Source organism: Theropithecus gelada, chromosome 5 (genome assembly GCF_003255815.1).
Source record: "Theropithecus gelada isolate Dixy chromosome 5, Tgel_1.0, whole genome shotgun sequence".
Taxonomy (NCBI): domain Eukaryota; kingdom Metazoa; phylum Chordata; class Mammalia; order Primates; family Cercopithecidae; genus Theropithecus; species Theropithecus gelada.
Window position 1 is genome coordinate 80,058,372 of NC_037672.1, and position 19,180 is coordinate 80,077,551.

Genomic DNA, 19,180 nt, shown 5'->3' on the forward strand with positions numbered 1-19,180 from the left:
AAGAAAAGAAAAGAAAAGAAAAGAAAAGAAAAGAAAAGAAAAGAAAAGAGAAAAGAAAAGAAAAGAAAAGAAAAGAAAAGAAAAGAAAAGAAAAGAAAAGAAAAGGAAGGAAGGAAGGAAGGAAGGAAGGAAGGAAGGAAGGAAAAAACTGATTCTAGGCCAGTCAAGTGATTGATTATATATTCAGGTTTTCCAACAAGGTTTCAGATGATTAAGCTAGATTTTTGATACAGTCAATCCAGTGAAGCTGTGAGAAAAATACATACAAGATGATGAGGAAAGAATAGTAGATTATAGGAGGTCCCTGCTATTGGGGCACAGAAAATAATTCCCTAAAATATGGTGCTTTGGCATGCTTAGAGCTTTAAAAATTCAAATGTCTCAGAACAAGGTCTGATGGTCTTTCTGGAAGCACTGGAAGGGATTTCTGCAGAATTTCCTTATCTGACTAAGAAAGCTTCTTTCTAAAAGAAACACAATTGTATTAAGATCTCCTCCCTAGGAATCTCAACAAATATCCAGGAAAAATAAACACTGGAAAAGACTGACTTTCATCTGGTGTCCTGAGAACAGCTCCAAGAGATCACCTGGGAAGCTTTATCTTCACAGTAAGTCATAACTCATAGGTCCCATCCTTTTTCCTAAGAGAATCATTTACAAATTAATGTTTGCCTGCCAGGCCCACACATCTCTCCCCTCTGAAGAGAGTATTTAAGCCTAAACTACCTGGCCCCTCTTCAAGTGTCATGCATTGTATATGGCTCTTAAGTCCATATGTGCATTAAATAAATCTTGTATGCCGTTTTCTCGTTTGGTCATTTCATGTTCAGCGAATATTAGAGGGCAGAAAGAATGCTTTCCCTTGGCCCCTACACTGCCAAATGCCAGTCTCGTGGTTTAGAACAGGCTCTGAGGTCTACTCAGCTGTCTAGGGCTTGAACTGGCTCAGGGCTCTTCTATATAAAGCTTAATCTGCAGGCTTTAGATTTTTTTTTTTTTTTTTTTTTTTTTGCCAGCCAGCTGAAACTTGCTGCCACCTCCCCCTTCATTCTGGTTATACTTGCCTGAGGGTTAAGACATGTAAAAGACAGCAGTCTTGATCAGTTCTTGGGAAGCTTGCGCCCCTAAACAGTCTCAGCCAGAGCCATGCTAGGTCACCTTAGCATGAGGTTTCACCTACTAAACCTTAACAATTTTATTTGAGTTGGCTATTAAAATATCTTCCCCCATAACCCAGACACCTTAATGAACTTTCCAGCCATTTAGGTCAAAGGTATAGTCTAGAGACTAATTATCTATTGACCACTAGTGTCCACTGGGAGTAAATCTCAGAGGCAGTCCATGCCAGTTATAAATGCATCAGTGTGGCCAGACATTGAAAATGCATTCTTTCACAGTACCAGGGCTTTTAAATTTAGAATGTTAGGAATACCTAGCCCACCTCCCCTGCTTCACTCCTGGTTATCCCCCACTTAGCATCTTTTCCTTTCTTCATCTTCATGACATTTTTTAGCTGTTGAAGACATCACCAAAATGCATGGTTTCTTTAAGCATATAGGCCTGGCAGAGACGTTAATGACCTTCTATTCTATCATCTTGCTTCCAGTGTGAGTGCCATCAGTCATGAGAATGAAACCATGAAAGTTGTCAGAATCAAAATTCTCCCTCTCTTATTTGTTATTGAAAATGACAAAGCTAGGCAGGGTGTGGTGGCTCACACCTATAATCCCAGCACTTTGGGAGGCAGAGGTGGGTGGATCACATGAAATCAGGCATTTGAGACCAGTCTGGCCAACATGGTGAAATCCTGTGTCTACTAAAAATACAAAAATTAGTTGGTGTGGTGGTGGGCACCTGTGATCCCAGTTACTTGGGTGGCTGAGTCACAAGGAGCGCTTGAACCTGGGAGGCAGAGGTTGCAGTGAACCAAGATGGCACCACTGCACTCCAGCCTGGGCACAGAGCGAGACTGTCTCAAAAAATATAAAATAAAATAAAACAAAACAAAATCAAATAAAATAAAACAAAACAAAACGGTAAAGCTAGAACTTTACAGGCTGGAGTGTAGAGGTGTGGAGTTGGCTCACTGTAGCTCACCTTCCTGAGCTCAAGCAATCCTTCTGCCTTAGCCTCCTGAGTAACTAGGCTAATTTTAAAGGAATTTTTGTTTGTTTGTTTGTTTTTTGAGACGGAGTCTCGCTCTGTCGCCCAGGCTGGATTGCAGTGGCCTGATCTCGGCTCACTGCAAGCTCCGCCTCCCGGGTTCACGCCATTCTCCTGCCTCAGCCTCCGGAGTAGCTGGGACTACAGGCGCCCGCCACCACGCCCGGCTAGTTTTTTGTATCTTTTAGTAGAGACGGGGTTTCATCGTGTTAGCCAGGATGGTCTCGATCGCCTGACCTCGTGATCCGCCCGTCTCGGCCTCCCAAAGTGCTGGGATTACAGGCTTGAGCCACCGCGCCCGGCCTTTAAAGGAATTTTTGTAGAAGCCTGGGCAACATGGCAAAACTCTATCTCTACAAAAAAACCAGAAAAATTAGCTGGGCATGATAGCACCTGTGCTTGCAGTCCTAGCCTGGGAGGCAGAGGTCGGAGGATTGCTTGAACCTGGAAGGTCAAGTCTGCAGTGAGCCATGATGGTGCCACCACACTCAAACCTGGGTGCCAAAGTGAGACTCTGTCTCAAAAAAAAAAAAAAAAAAAAATTTGTAGAGATGGGAGTCTTGTTATGCTGTCCTGGCCAATCTCAAACTCCTGGTCTCAAGAGAGCCTCCTGTCATGGCCTCCCAAAGTGCTGAGATTGTAGGTGTGAACCACCATGTCCAACCAGGAACATTAATTATTAAAGCCTACAAAGTACCAGTTCCTTGACTGTCTTTATTCCTCTTGGCGCCTCTCTCAAAAACCTAAGCTTCTCTTTTTGCTGTGTCTTTTGTACATATTGCTTTGATAATGCCACGGTTAACTAACTATACCCTGTTTATGTTGTCCAATGGAGAAGTTCTTTAAAAAAAAATGTGGTAAAAAAACACATAATACGAAATTTACCCTCAACTAATTTTCAGTGTACAGTATAGTATTAACTATATTCACATTATTGTATAGCAGATCTCTAGAGCCGTTTTATTTTTTTTCCAAAAAGCATTGTCGCTTTACCAAAATCAAACTGAAATTCATTGGTAAAGGAAACAAAAGAATTGTGCTTATTTTAAACAGATAGGGGCATTAACATAATTGAGTATGGAATTTTACATCATATGTTATTCACATTTTCCCACTTCTCAAAATTCACAAATATGAAACAAAACATCTTATGTTTTAAAATCCCAAAGGATATCAGATTAAGTCTGTGTGCTTTAAAAAAAGGGGCTGGTATTAGGAGAAACACATTTACAGCAAAAGTGACGTGAATGGACTATTCATTTGTTTGGCCACTAATTCCATAGGGCAACTGATCATAAATTAAGTGCCTGACATTCAGTAATAGATGATTATATCTGACATAATGAAGTTATAATGGAAGGTGTTCGCACACTGCTTGACTATTAAGTGCCCATTTATTGTCCCTGCACCAGGTGTGATAGTGATAGGCTATACAAATCATCCGGAAGAAATGTCAAAATAGGCTCCGTTACTGATAAAGCACCACACATGTTTATTAATATAGCAGCTTGTCTCAGGTCTGGCCCATCTGCTCATTTAAAACAAATCTTTTCCCTATAAATATTTCAGTTAAGAGCATGATTGCGAGTAATAGTTTTAGAACAACAGAAATGGTAAGGGAAGAGGAGAAAAAGAAAAATAGCTGAGCTTAAATAAAATATTATGTTCTTACTTTTGTCTTAGATGCGTTTAACAGAAGAAGGGGCAGGAACATAGCTTTTCATATGACATTTGCTTTAGATTAGTGCTGCGTGAGTGTAGGCCATCGTAAATGGGCCAGGCTCCAGCTGTTGCTGATGCCAGGTGGGAAACAGCAAATTTCACCAATGTTTTCAAAGTACACATTTCAATAAAGTACAAAACGAAGTACTCAATTAAGACATTCTGTAGAGCACTAGTTCATACGCATTTAAATTCATCAGAAAATATTTCAGCTGGGTAGATTTTATAAAGAAAAATAATAATGCAGATTTTTGCGAAGAGGATGGGATGATTTTTAAACTCTGAAGATTTGCTTTTAAAAACTCATTTTCTGTAAGATACCAACACCAAATTTCTGTATTAACGGGGGAAAACAACAGAAGCAAAATTTAAATGTTTGCCCCTACATCCACCTCCCGACACCTCGTGCTTTTTATTTTTATTTTTTTACTTTAGCAAATCATAATTACAAGGCTAAGACATTTTCCATCTGGTATCTCGGGTTTTATGTGCTTGCATTGCAGCCTGTATGCTCTGTGTTGTGCCTTAGGATGGTTTTATCTAACAAACAAACAAGTATGCCCTAAGGGTTCCCTCTTAAATGAACAGGCACATTGAAATGAAGAACTACAATTGTTCAAAATAGTGAAACAAAGAAAAGGCATGGACCATTTGGTGACCAGAGGTGGTTCCCACTCTACAGCCCTGGCTTCATTTATTCACTTATTAAAACCTAAATAAATTCTGGCAGGCATACCTTTCAACTTCCAGGAAAGATCTTTATCAGACTCAGTATCACGTAAATCCACTAGTCATACTTTTCTAAATAAATTACATCTCAAGATAACTAACCACCCGGTGACCGAAGGGCCAATTCAATTACTTAGACAAGGCTAAAGGTCTCAGACGCTCCTAAAATTATTATTTTTTTCATCTTTTATAGACTGAAAGGAACCACTTTGCAATCATGTTTCATGTTACATGTACTTTCAAAGAATCAATAATGGGTGATCTTTAGTCTGAACATGAATTGCCCTTGTCTTCCAGAACAGTACCAACATCCACCCAAATTATCTAAATTAGGTATCAAGAATTTCTCTCTTGACATTTCCAACAATTCTAAACAATCAAGGAGATCTATTTATGCTTTAACTGCAGTCTATGAATCCATCATGTCATCTTTATTTCCATTGCTATTGTCTTGTAGTTTGTACTCTCAAGAGCATTTTATGAAATAACCTACTAATTCTCTTTGTTCTCAATCCACTTTAAGAACTGGAATCAGGCCAGGCGTGGTGACTCACGCCTGTAATCCCAGCACTTTGGGAGGCCGAGACGGGCGGATCACGAGGTCACGAGATCGAGACCATCCCATCCCGGCTCACACAGTGAAACCCCCTCTCTACTAAAAATACTAAAACTAGCCGGGCGGAGGTGGCGGGCGCCTGTAGTCCCAGCTACGTGGGAGGCTGAGGCAGGAGAATGGCGTGAACCCGGGAGGCGGAGCTTGCAGTGAGCTGAGATCCGGCCACTGCACTCCAGCCTGGGCGGCAGAGCGAGACTCCGCCTCAAAAAAAAAAAAAAAAAAAAAAAAAAAAAAAAAAAAAAAAAAAAAAAAGAACTGGAATCAATATTTATATGCAAACTAATTGTATTCATGCCTTCTATGCTTGAAGTCCTTTGTGGTTTCCCACTATCTATAGGATATTTGGAATTGCTAGGTTTAGTATACAAAGATCGATTATAACCTAGGCTATGATTTCTTTTGTCAGTGTCTTTCTTCCCACTTCGCCCCACATCAGTTGTTCATACTGAAGCCCTACTCAGTACTAGAAGCAATACAGACTAACCTTGGCAATAGATTAACAGATTCACAATCACCAGTCAAAAGTCTAAAACTATTCGTGATTTAACAGAATCAATATTCAGCAGGAGAATCTGATTGTGTGGGCACAGTAAATGCAGTCTTTTCATTGGTTATCCGTTAGTAGTTAATGCTTTTATGCTCAGCAGAGGCTTTAACCCCAGGACATATATTGGAATCCAGGGATGTGTTCCTTGAGATGCTGCTCTTAGAGACTCAGAATTTAGTCTTGCAATTTGAATTTGCCTGTTTCCAAACTATTCTGCTACATCTGATCAGAAAAGGCAACCCACTTTGCCCATGGAACAATAACTAGTGTGGGAAATGGAGGGGAAAAAAGGGAATGGAATCTTCGGAGAACAGAAGGGACAGGAGGGAATTCTGTAATAAAATTTTAAGGAAAGGTCACACCAGTATGATTGGATGTACCTCTCTCTAAGTCATTCTCCATTCTGTAGCTAGAGTCATCTTTTAAGAATTGAAACCACAGTATGGAGTACTCTATGTTATAAACCCTTCAGAGTTATTCACAGCTTTTAAAACAAGATCATAACTTTCTTCATGTCTTACAAGACCCCGCGTGACTGTGGTATGATTTAGGTCCCACCTAAATCCTCTGCCTATATCCCTACTCTCTCCTCTTATTATATTCCAGAAATTAGCTTATCCATTTATTTGCCTACTTTTTTGTTTATTTATACTTTCCTTTGTCTAGAATGTGTACTCCATGAGAATAGAAATCTTGGCAGACTTGTAAACTGCTCAGTCCCACAAATGCCTGGCAAATATGAGGCCTTAATTAGTCTTTGCTTAGTGAGTAAATTAGTTAACATACTATAAATTTCCTACTTCAGGGCCTTTGAACACACTATTCAACTGTAATCATGGACAACTCACTTTCATTCTTCATGCTTCGGCTCAGTGGTCACCTCCCTAGAGTGGCTTCCTTTGACTAACCATCTTATATGTCTTTTATGGCTATAATAATGATCTCTTTATAATCTTGACTGTTTAATCAATACTTTTTCTATTGTTTAAATCTCCCACTACAAGATAAAGTCCATGAGGGCAAAAATCTTTTCTCTCCTAGACATTCACTATTGTACAGTCACATCAAAAATTAATTTGATTTAAATTCAACTGTATGCATTTAAAAAAAGTTTGAGAAAAGATTCTATTTGCCATTTTACTCAGTAAGCACACAGCCCAGAGCGAGTGAGGAGCAGTGATCAGGTGCCCTCAATGCTGTCTGTGTCTCTCTACAACCCTCATCACATAGGTATCTAGACACCCCGGAGCAATTCTATGACATTTTTAAATTCACATTTTCTAGTATTAAGGAATAACTCATTATTGGACCACATATCATGGGTAATTTAACAAATTTTTCAAGATCTATTTTTTTTTTAGCTTCACTCTACAATTTCAGAATTTAACCCATGCATAAGATGCAACTGCATAAAAAATATTTGTTGAATAGTAAAGGACAGTTGGAGTCCTTAGGAAGAACACAGAAAAAGTCATGTGTAGTTTTACATAGACTATAATAAATTATTTGACATATATTTGAGATTTTTAATGTATAGCCATTCACAACTAAAATATGTTTTCATATAAAATTAAAATTGTATCATAATTAAACCAATAGGATTTAAGGAGGATAAAAACATTGAAAACTCAATTGAAAACTGCTTTATTTGATCTTGAGTATATGTGAGATATACTAAGCTTTTGACTAGAGCAATAGAGTATTGCTGCTAAATTAAATTAACCAATATTTGTATAGCATTCTTTAGGTTATAAAGCATTTTCACATATAATATCATACTCAATATTTGATACTTAACCTTGGGAAGGAGATTTGCTGGAAAATCTGAGGCACTGTGGCAAAGGTTTTGTCCATGGCCATATACTTACCAAAGTGGGATATCAGGATTAAATGCAGGCATTGGTATTCATGCTGTGTACTTAACATTTGACTCCACCTAGGATATTCTAATGCCACACTTAACAGCAAGGGATATTGTTTTTTGCTGCACTCTTAAAAAATGGAAATAATTGCTGGACCCAGGGCTATCACTAGCAAAGAGAAACGTGCTTCTTGGCATTGAGAGAGCCAAGTGCTTCTTAGTGTCAAGGTAACACCGGTTAATGTGCAATGGGACAAATAATAGCTAAAGTCAATGCTTCCCAAACAGAAGCATATGCCTTTCAGCAGCGAAGAAGAAAAGATTCTCATTCTCCAAATGGTATTATATAGGCTGATGTTGTATATATAACAGTTCCTACCCCTACTGTTAGGGTATAAAAGATCTCGAAAAAGAAGATCTTTAACTTCAGGCAATTGACTCTAAGATTAAAATTTAAAATGTAAGGATTACCAAATATAATTTTTGTCATGCATATCTTCTACATCTACTGTCAAGTAGGAATTGTTATATTCAAGAAGATTCCCCTGAGTGGCATCCGTGTGTGTGCACGTATGCATGTGTTATGTTGAGTATGCCAAATAATTTGGAACCTTGCAGCTGTGGATATGCAGCAGGTGGGGCTGAGGAGACTGTTACATTTGGAGGTCAAGGCAGACCTCCTACTTCACCCCCTCAGGCTTTGGTGGTAACAGCCAACACAACTACCAGCCAGCTGTCTGCTCCAGGCAGTAAGCTAATTAATTTTTACTATACGGGTATAAAACTATTTTCTGGTGATAAGACAAACATTAACCATTTGGGGGAAGAGAACATTGAAAAAAATTTAAAAAAGGATATTTTATCAAATAAAATGTTACGTTTTACTATTTTACAAGATTGAGTACATTAACTTGTATACAATTTGTATACATCATTAGAACGTCTGACCGCTTTTTGCAGTATGATTTTAAATACTTTTTCTGAGAGAAGCAGTATATGTTTATGAAAACAGTAAAAGGTAAAGGGTGATACTAGAACAAAGACGTTTTATGGAAAACAACAAGCACACAAAAAATTATTTTTCACTTGGTGAGTAAATAGTAGATATGTCTTCAAAATACTTGTGTCATATTGTATTCTTAACATGAATAAATAAGATGATGAAAGATTTTCTTAAAAAATACTACACTATGGATAGTCAGATCCTCCCTGCCTTGCTGTCACTGTTTCATTAAGGATGACCTTTTTTTTTTTTTTGAGACGGAGTCTCACTCTGTCGCCCAGACTGGAGTGCAGTGATACGATCTTGGCTCACTGCAACCTCTGCCTCCTGGGTTCCAGCGATTCTCCTGCCTCAGCCTCCCCAAGTAGCTTGGACGACAGGTGTGTGCCACCATGCCTAGCTAATTTTTTGTATTTTTAGTAGAGACAGGGTTTCACCATGTTAGCCAGGATGGTCTTGATCTCCTGACCTCGTGATCTGCCCACCTCGTCCTCCCAAAGTGCTGGAATTACAGACGTGAGCCACCGGGCCCAGCCTAAGGATTACTTATTACAGTGTATAGGACTGGGCACTAAGTCATAGATCCTTTCCTATACATGAAAAACTGCCATAGCAGATTTTTTTTTTTTTTTTTTTTTTAATACTTAGGTTTGAATCCTGGCTCCAAGGCTTAGTATTATCTGTCTTACCTTTATAAAGTTAAAGAACTTCTCTATGTCTCAGTTTTCTCATTCACAAAAAGACAACAATAATTGTCTACCTATTTCATGGGATTTGGGAGATTTTTTGTTGTTGAGACGGAGTCTCGCTCTGTCGCCCAGGCTGGAGTGCAGTGGCGCATCTCAGCTCACTGCAAGCTCCACCTCTCGGTTTACGCCATTCTCCTGCCTCAGCCTCCCACGTAGCTGGGACTACAGGCGCCCGCCACCTCGCCCGGCTAGATTTTTGTATTTTTTTTAGTAGAGATGGGGTTTCACTGTGTTAGCCAGGATGGTCTCGATCTCCTGACCTCGTGATCCACCCGTCTCGGCCTCCCAAAGTGCTGGGATTACAGGCTTGAGCCACCGCGCCCGGCCACGGGATTTGGGAGATTAATTAAATAATAATCCATGTCAAGTGCTTAGAATAGAGGTGGGAACAAATAAATGTTCATACCACTCAAAAGGTGATATCTATGGAAAAACCTGAAGAATAGTATGATTTGTTCTCTTTGCGAAGGAATAATGAGAGAGGGAGTCATATGAATTATATTAGGTTGAACACATGATTTCACAGTTAATTTGCAAAGTAAATGTTAGCTATTATTATTGTCATTATTGACTAGCAATGCCTCAGTCAAAACCTGTGATACTTAGACATTAAACATATTTTTTCAGAACAAGATAACACAGTTCTATCAGCACTTTTCTGAAAGAGACCAAAAACAAAGTAAGACAATGAAAAATAAGCCTTGGAACCCATAGTAGCAATCTTAGGGAAGCTAGGCCAGTGAATAACCTTAGGAGAGAGAACACAGGAAGCTCCGTGTGGTAGTTTGGGAGGGGTGAAGTTGAGAGAACTGAGCCTGATCATAGCTACTTAGAGACATACTAATCCCAGTGACTTTCTCTTTTCTGGAGCAGTGCTCAAGGGCAGAATCACCATCGGGGAACCACGATATTCAATGTGAGCATCATTATCACAGGATCTGCAACCAGTCACATCAAACCTGAAGAAGAATGTTCAGAGCATGACAGTACCAAGCCTTTATTTAACGCCCTTTGAATACTAAGAATACCATTCCATCAGCCAGCATGGAAAGAGAATTTGAACAAATTCTTTTTCCCTTCTCAGTGTCTTTAGAGATCACCAGGACAAATTGATGCACAACCAAATATGAAAAACTGTCAAATCATTCTACTTTCTGGGATAATTATTCTCAGTATGTGAATTACAGACCACAAGGGGCCAGAAAGAGTATGCTAAATTATTTCAAATTATAAAAGTTAGCTTTAAACAAAAACCTATAATTGGAAAGTATGTTACAGGTTTACAAAATCCTCATACTTATTCCTGACAATACTGAATAACAAATACATTTTAGCATTAAGTTTAGAATATAATTTTAATTAAAGTCAACACATTCCATTAGTATTATAGGGTATCACGGTATCATGCAAGAACCTAGAGATATGATAATCATGATCATTAAGTCTGAATAAAAAAGTAATAGGATCTTTGTGAGACTAATTGAGACAATGTGTATGAAATATTTTTTTCTGTGTTTGATACAAGGTACATACTTAATAAATGGGAATTGTCTTTATCGTTAATAATAACAAGCTCTTCTCTCTGCCTATATCTTCTAGGTGTTGACAGTGTACTTTAAATAATAATAATAAAAAAAAAGTTTGGCTTTACAAGTGTAGGAACATAGGAAAAGGGATTTAATTTAATGCAATCAAAGAACTCTGTGATATGCAAGTTTCATTTTTATTCTATTGAGATAAGAGTAGGTAAAACTAGAGAATTTATGTTCCCTCCCCCTGTAATGTCTGCTAATCAGATAAGTTAGAAAAGCATCATCATGGAATATTAGAGAACAGGCCTGCAGACTCTTCTAGGAGAATGCCAGATGTGACATTCCTATTTTATTTTAGTCAATTTCAACTGTTTTTATACTTCGCTATATAATAGCATGTGTTAATGTCTCTAATTTGTGATAGTAAATCTTTGGCTACAGCCTATTTCTAATATAGATGCACTAGGCAGGACCATCTGCTTATTTTGAACTTTAAAAAATATTTTCAGTGAGTGGATTTGCTGAATATAATTTAATTTGCACATGAAACTTAATGCTTGGCATTACTCTAGTTCATTGATTATGTGTCAGTTGAACCCTGTTTATATTACTTGGTTTATTTGAGGAAAACAAGCTAAAAATAATTGTAATTTTTCAAATGTGAAAAATTAACTTTGTCTCAGAGTATACATTGTAACTGTCAACAGTTAGCAAATGTATAAATTAATATCCAACATTAGACTCCTTATTAAGACCCTACCTATAGAAAAACTCTACAAAATTCACTAGATTTATAAAAAGTAGTAATTAGTCAGGCATGGTGGCGCATGCCTGTAATCCCAGCTACTCGGGAGGCTGAGGCAGGAGAATCTCTTGAACCAGAGAGGCGGAGGTTGTGGTGAGCCGAGATCAAGCCACTGCACTCCAGCCTGGGCAACAAGAGCAAAACTCTGTCTCAAAAATAAATGAGTAAATAAATAAATAAAAAGTAGCTCACTATATTGGAAGGTGGAATATATTCAATAATTGTCAATTTTTTTATATAGCAAAATATTCAAAATATCATCACTAGCATGACATTAGGAGGGCATTTTTTAGAAGTTAATGTCTTTTATTTTGTTTTTGTAATTGACAGTAATTTGTCTAACTTCAATTGTTAGTGATACTGTAACGAATTTCTGTAATGGATTTTATAATGCACTGCTAAGGCTGTCACCAAACTGTACAGGAAAACAACGAAACAGACAAACTCAACATAAAAACAACAAAATCTCAACTGAACGGTGTGTCCCAACTGGTATATGGAAACCTCAAATAATATATGCCTCTCCTTAGGATTCTGATTTACCTTTAACACAAATTCCCACCCAATCACCTTCATTGAGTGACTCTGTCTGTAACATATTAAGACATGATTCTGGTGTAGGGCGTTTTACACATGAGTAGTTAGGAGGCAAAATAACGGTTGGGAGAAAGGAGAGTTGGTGGAGACATATGACCTTCAGAACTCTAACTTTCAATGAGTCCTGCTAAGAACTCTCATGTATGTATTTACAAATCTGCCATAAAATCACCAAAGTAGTATTTGTTTCATTTCCACTTTAGTAAAACTGGGAAATATGCCTTAAAAGCATGCACAGCTTACTTGCATACAGAATTATATAATCAATCTCATTAGATGAACTACAAAATTATAACAAACTTGTTCTAATAATGAAAGTTTTAAAAATAACAGTGCTTTGAGATGAAGCTTCTTTAAAAAGTCCTGATTAATGAGACGTATGGCAAGAAAAATTACTATAATGGTGAATGCTGATTCAGAACCTTATTTTTATTAAGTAGTTTATAGTGAAGGTTGTGACTATTTTTTCTATTTATAGTGGCAGCTCTGGTTAATTACCTTGTAATGTATTGTGACTTTAATGTACTAGTAAACTATTGGAATTTACACCCCTATTCAGTAATAAAATCTGTAAATTGAAGAATGCACATAAAGCCATCACAGCCATAAATTATGGGACCAAATGCCATGTACTATCACATTAGATTTAAAGAACAGAATCTCTCAAATTTGCTCATTAGTATATAAATTCAGTGGCTACTTTGCAACTGCAGAGAGTACAACATTTTATTCAAAGGTATTTTGTTACTTGTTACTGTATTTTCCTTTTGATCACTAAGAGCAGGTTAAACATAATTCAAATGAACACTATCAGAAAAGAAACACACTGTGACTATGGTAAACAAATGTAACAATAACACAAAATACTTTTTCCCTAAAAATGTGAGAGTGAAAATGGAATAAATCAAGGGAATTGAAAGGAGGCAGAATAGTGACCCATGGATTAAAACTAAAATGATTCACAGGTGAGGGGGCAGAAGGGGGTTAGAATGTGACTCTCTCTCTCTCTCTCTCTCTCTCTCTCTCCATATATATATATATATTTTTTTTCAAAATAGAGTTTTAAAACACAATTTCAAAGTTACCAATAATCACTTTATTGTCTCAAACTCTCAAAGCACAATCACTATTTTAAAAAGTAAGTATCAAGTAATCCAAGATATTTCATATGACAGAAGAATAAAATGTCATAGTATCTGAAGCATTCTGTGTTATTTTTAGATTGAGTTCATATTGTTAGGTTGAGTTTCCTCTGCTAATATTTATAACTATGTTAATATATTTTAAATGTTTTTGTTTCATATTGCTAGATTGATGAATAACAGAAAATTAAGTATGATTTTCCTATAGGAATATAGTCAAGTCCATAAACTATAAAAGGAATTAATACATGAAGCAATAATTCCTGAAACATTAACATATATGTAGACTGGTGAAATTGCTTCAGGAAGAGAAAGAAAAAGATACAGAGAGTCATGGGTGAATGAAGTAAGGGGAACACCTAGAAATGTTGCTCATATTTTCAATACGTATGAAATTACAGTAGAAAAACGAAGAAGAAAAGGTAAGATGGTTAACTGGTGTTAGTTTATAGGTAATTCAAAGGATATTGCTATATATTCTCACAGAAAATTACTGGAGATAGAATTTCAATTATTTAAAGAACCTAATTTGTCATATTATATACATTCAAATAAAAATCCGTAACATTCAAGAGAAACTCGCTCTCCTCCTCCTCTCTCTCCCATGTCCCTTGTCAACAGATGAGCAGATAGATATAGAGATGTATGTACATTTTGCATGTATAATTTGACTGCATATAAGTATCAACAATAATGTACAATATACTTTTAAATTATAAATAGAGATGAGGGGTTATAGTTCAAAAGAAATATTTTATAGTTCCAAGCTAACGATATTATTATACCAACTCTATCCCATTTCCAATATTTGTCTTTAAATATAAGACAGTCTTAAGATAAATGAATAAGAGTTTTTGCATTGTTACTTTGGTAATTTGTACAAATCTCTTCTTTATTTGTCTAATCAATCTTATTTTTATTTTGAAAATTGCAGGTCAGGGTCACATGAGCTAGTGATTATAACTGCAATTGGATTGAACAATTAATCACAGAACAATTTAGGAGTGTCTCTAATCTGTGCAAGCAGAGAAATGTATATCATTTCTCTGGTATAGCATATACCTCCTAAATCGAATAAGTAGAATCTATCAGGACAACCATTTTAAAGTAGAGAGCACAATTTGAGGTAAATATCAAGCAGAAATGACTGTTGGATTATGGTTGATATGGTTGGGATCTGTGTCCTTGCCAAAATCTCCTGTCAAATTGTAACCCCTAATGCTGGAGGTGGGGCCTAGTGGGAGGTGACTGAATCATGGGGCCAGATTTCTTATGAATATTTTAGCACCATCCCCCTTCAGCCCTGTTTGTGTTACAGCTCCACAGAGCTGTCCTCCAGTCCACAGAATGGTAGGTCCACTGATGGCTTGCACCATGCACCTGGAAAAGCTGCAGACGGTCAATACCAGCTCATGAAGGGCTGTGCCCTGCAAAGTCATAGGGTGGAGCTGCCTAAGACCATGGGAACTCGTATCTTGCATCAGTGTGACCCGGATGTGAGACATGGAGGCAAAGGAGATCATTTTGGAACTTTAAGGTGTAATGACTACCCAATTGAATTTTGGACCTGCATGGGGATTGTAGCCCCTTCATTTTGGCCAATTTCTTCCATTTGGAATGGCTGTACTTATCTAGTGCCTCTATCCCCATTATATCTAGTAAGTAACTAACTTGCTTTTTATTTACAGCCTCATAGGCAGAAGGGACTTGCCTTGTCTCAGATGAGAGTTTGGACTGTGGACTTTTGAGTTAATGCTACAATGAATTAAGACTTTGGGGAACTGTTGGAAAGGCGTGATTGGTTGGCTGTGTCTCTACCCAAATCTCATCTTGTAGCTGTCATAATTCTCATGTGTTGTGGGAGGGACCTGGTGGGAGATAACTGAATCATGGGGGCAGTTTCCCCTATATTGTTCTCATGGTAGTGACTAAGTCGCATGAGATCTGATGATTTTATAAGGAGTTTTCCTTTTTGCTTGGCTCTTTCTTTTTCTTTCTTTCTTTCTTTCTTTCTTTTTTTTTTTTTTTTTTGGAGATGGAGTCTCGCTCTGTTGCCCAGGCTGGAGTACAGTGGCACAATCTTGGCTCACTGCAAGCCCTGCCTCCTGGGTTCATGCCATTCTTCTGCCTCAGCCTCCCAAGAAGCTGGGACTACAGGCACCTGCCACCACACCTGGCTAATTTTTCTGTATTTTTATTAGAGATGGGGTTTCGCCACATTAGCCAGGATGGCCTTGATTTCCTGACCTCATGATCCACCCACCTTGGCCTCCCAAAGTGCTGGGATTATAGGCGTAAGCCTCTGCGCCAGGTCTTGGCTCTTTCATCGTCTCTTGTCTGCCAGCACATACGATATGCCTTTCACCTTCTGCCATGATTGTGAGCCCTCCCCAGCCATGTGGAACTGTGAGTCCATTAAACCTCCTTTCCTTTATAAATTACTCAGTCTCAGGTTTGTCTTTATTAGCAGAGTGAGAATAAACTAATACAGTGAGCAAGGTGGACAGGAGCTTCACTGAGGGACAGAATGGCTCTCAGGAGACCCAAAGTGGGTAGCTTCTCTCCACCGGCAGGTCATCCTGATGAGTGTTCAGCTCTCAGTAGAGAGGAGACTGTTAGTGGGTAACTCCCTTCTGCAGGCAGGTCATCCCAACATCTGTTCAAGTATGGCTGAGTCTGGGGTTTTTATGGGCTCAGAAGGGTGGAAGTGCATGCCAACTGGTCCATGGGCAGCCATGGGAGGGCTTGAGAAAAAGGACCATAAGTTCTCACTCCAGGTCATAGATTCTACCCAGAACTGGCAGTCCAGCCCCCCGGCTTCAGGCCATCCCTTCCTTGAAAGTGGGGTTTAAGCTGGGGACCCAGTCCTTTCAGCCCAAGAACTTGTCTGCCTCCTGCCTTCAACATGCCATCCATGGTGCCCAGGCTTTTCATGCCTAGGGAGGTCTACAGGCCTGTGTCAAGCTACCCTCAGCCCCTTGAACCTGGGCTTCCATTGCTGAGCTTGTCGGTGTTCAAAGTTTCAGAGAGGGTTGAGGTGGTGGAGTGGGGCTGGGATGTAAGCACCACCCAAAGCACATGCACACCCAGTTGGGATGCAACAGTGACCATGCTCGGCTTCAACTTTGCTCTGAAATTGGAGCAGGCACCAGGAGCAGGGAGAGGACAGGAAGTAGGATCAGTCACTTCTGAGCCTGCAGTGGCAGTGGGGGCTTCCTGGGTCCCTGAGAACTCAGGGATGGCTGGGTCCAGAGCTGCCCGCTAGGAAGCCGCGGCTGCACCTAGGAGTACAGGATTCCTGTCCCTTTAACTCAGTAGGGGGCACCTGTTCCTGGCCCCTGAGTGCTCAGCAGAGCATGCCGCCCTAGTCGTGCCTCCCCTGCTGCAGCTGGCATCCCCTCAGCGGCTGCTCCAGACAGGTCACCACCACCATCACTTGTAACTACAAATGGGAGCCACTGCAGCTGGCCATTTATTAGCTTCCAAATCCCTTTATCAGTCAGTTTTTTGTCTTGTTTGATTTTACGTTGATTTTACTTTTTATATGACTACCTATGGTACTTTATAAATTGTTCTAATTCCTCTTCTTCTTATATTCATGGTCCTTTGAAGTGTGGCTCCTCAGTCAAGGGACATAATCTATTTCTGCTCTCCTAAATTGAATTTGCTATGTGACTTGCTTTGGCTAATGGGACATCAGCAAACATGACAGTAACATGCTGAATGAAGAGAGAGACCTGTGACCATCACCCTAGAGACATCAGGGCAATTTTCAAAAACATGAGTGAGTCTCCTCCTCTGCAAAACCAACCAGCCTGTTAACTATAAAACATTCAGCCTCAGCTAACTCAGTGGACATCAACTAACTCTCAAAACTATAATGAATATTTCTTGTTTTAAGTCACTAAGTTTTGGAGTAGATCATTATACTGTCTTATCCATGACCCTAAAGTAGTACTCGTTCTCAAATCATATTGGGATCATGCATGAGGAACTGAATTCTACTGAAGTCACCAACTTCTATTAGTAGGACTCTATCTTCCAAGTTTAGTAGGAACATTCTACTATGGATTAATGTGTCTAAAGCAATGCATTGATTTATAATTCATATCTATTTCTCATGATGAGCAATGATGTCATAAGCATCCAGCTCAGTCCATTTGTGATGCTATAACAAAATACCTGAGATGGGATAATTTATAAAGAATGGAAATTTATTTTCTCACAGTTCTGGAGGTTGAGAAGCCCATGATCAGGGGCTGGCAGATTTAGTGTCTGGTGAGGGCTGCTCTCTGTTTCCTGCTGTGTCCTCACATGGCAAAACGCATAAGAGCAAAAAGGACCTAGCTAGTTTTTCCAGCCCTCTTATAAGGTCATTAATCCATTCATTAGGGCAGCACCCTCATGGCACAATCATCTCGTAAAGGTCTACCTCTTAATACTAATACAGTTGTACTGAGGATTAAATTTCCATATGAATTTTGGCAGGGATACAAACATTCAAACCATAGTAGCATCCAAGCAGTTAATCAATATAGAAACCTCAGAGGCATTTCTGCCCCTTTCCCTGTATCTATTCATTGAAATGTCATGTCTCTTCAAAATACTTATCAGATCCTCACATTGCCAGGACACACTCCTGATTTCCCCATCATCTTTTATCTGAACTGCTGAAAAGCCTCCTTCTGCCAATCTCTTCTCCAATCAGTTCATCACCTACACTAACACCAGAAATATGTTTCTCATATCTAGAACTGATAATGTTATGATGTAACACCCAACTGACCTGGGGAAAAATAATTTAAAATATTTCATGTTTTTATCCAGGATAAAACACAAACTCCTTGGTATGGGATACAGAATCCATCACAATCTGCCTCATTACATCTCTCTAGTCTTTTCCTCCAGAACCGCTTCCCTTTTACTGTGCATCCAGCACATTTCCTTAAAAATACCTTCACATATTTATGTTTTGTCTCATTTTTCTTCCTTTTTATGGGATTTGCTTATCATTTCTCCTCTCTTTTTCTCTAATAAAGCACAGATGCATCCTTCAGGATCTATGCTGTCACCTTCACTGTCAGTACCTTAGAAATCATTGAATGAGTTTCCATTATGTGTCAAGCACAGACCCGATGGCTCAGGGAAAAATAATAAATAAGACATTCTGTGCCCTCACAGAGCATACAGATAAGGGAAAGGAACATGTATGCCACAAAATAAAATCCAGTGTCTTAGGTGTGTAATAACTGAGGCAAGCACAGGGGGCATTTGGAAAACTGACACATGCACATATGTCCACCCTATCACACAGTCAGGGAAAACTTAATAGAGAAACTAATACAGAGGAGGGCCTTGAAATGTTGGTAGAAACCTATCAATTAGACAAGAAGGGATAAGAGATTCTCAGGAGAGGAAATAGCCTATACAGAAAACATGTTCAGAAATGTCAGACCTAATGAGTTTTAATTTATTAAGTAATTAATACTGTTGAAAACATGAGAAAATATACTGCATTAGTTAAAACCAAAAAGTTGACCTTGGAATATTTGGTATTTATAAAATTAAAAGGCATGTCCACATATCAGCTTTGAGAACAAGAAACTTTTTGAAAATCATTGATAAATATGTATTTAAAAGCTGGAGGATTAAATTTGTATTTAGATTATGATGCAGTAAATGTTACCTTTAATTTTTATTTTGTATGACTATTT

General features: G+C 38.5%; 1 protein-coding gene across 3 annotated transcripts in view; it reads right to left on the bottom strand.

Annotated features, from left to right (window-relative positions):
* Positions 1 to 19,180, bottom strand: part of ADGRL3 (adhesion G protein-coupled receptor L3) — an 868,510-nt gene that overhangs the window by 245,673 nt on the left and 603,657 nt on the right. The gene's annotated exons all lie outside the window — the stretch shown is intronic.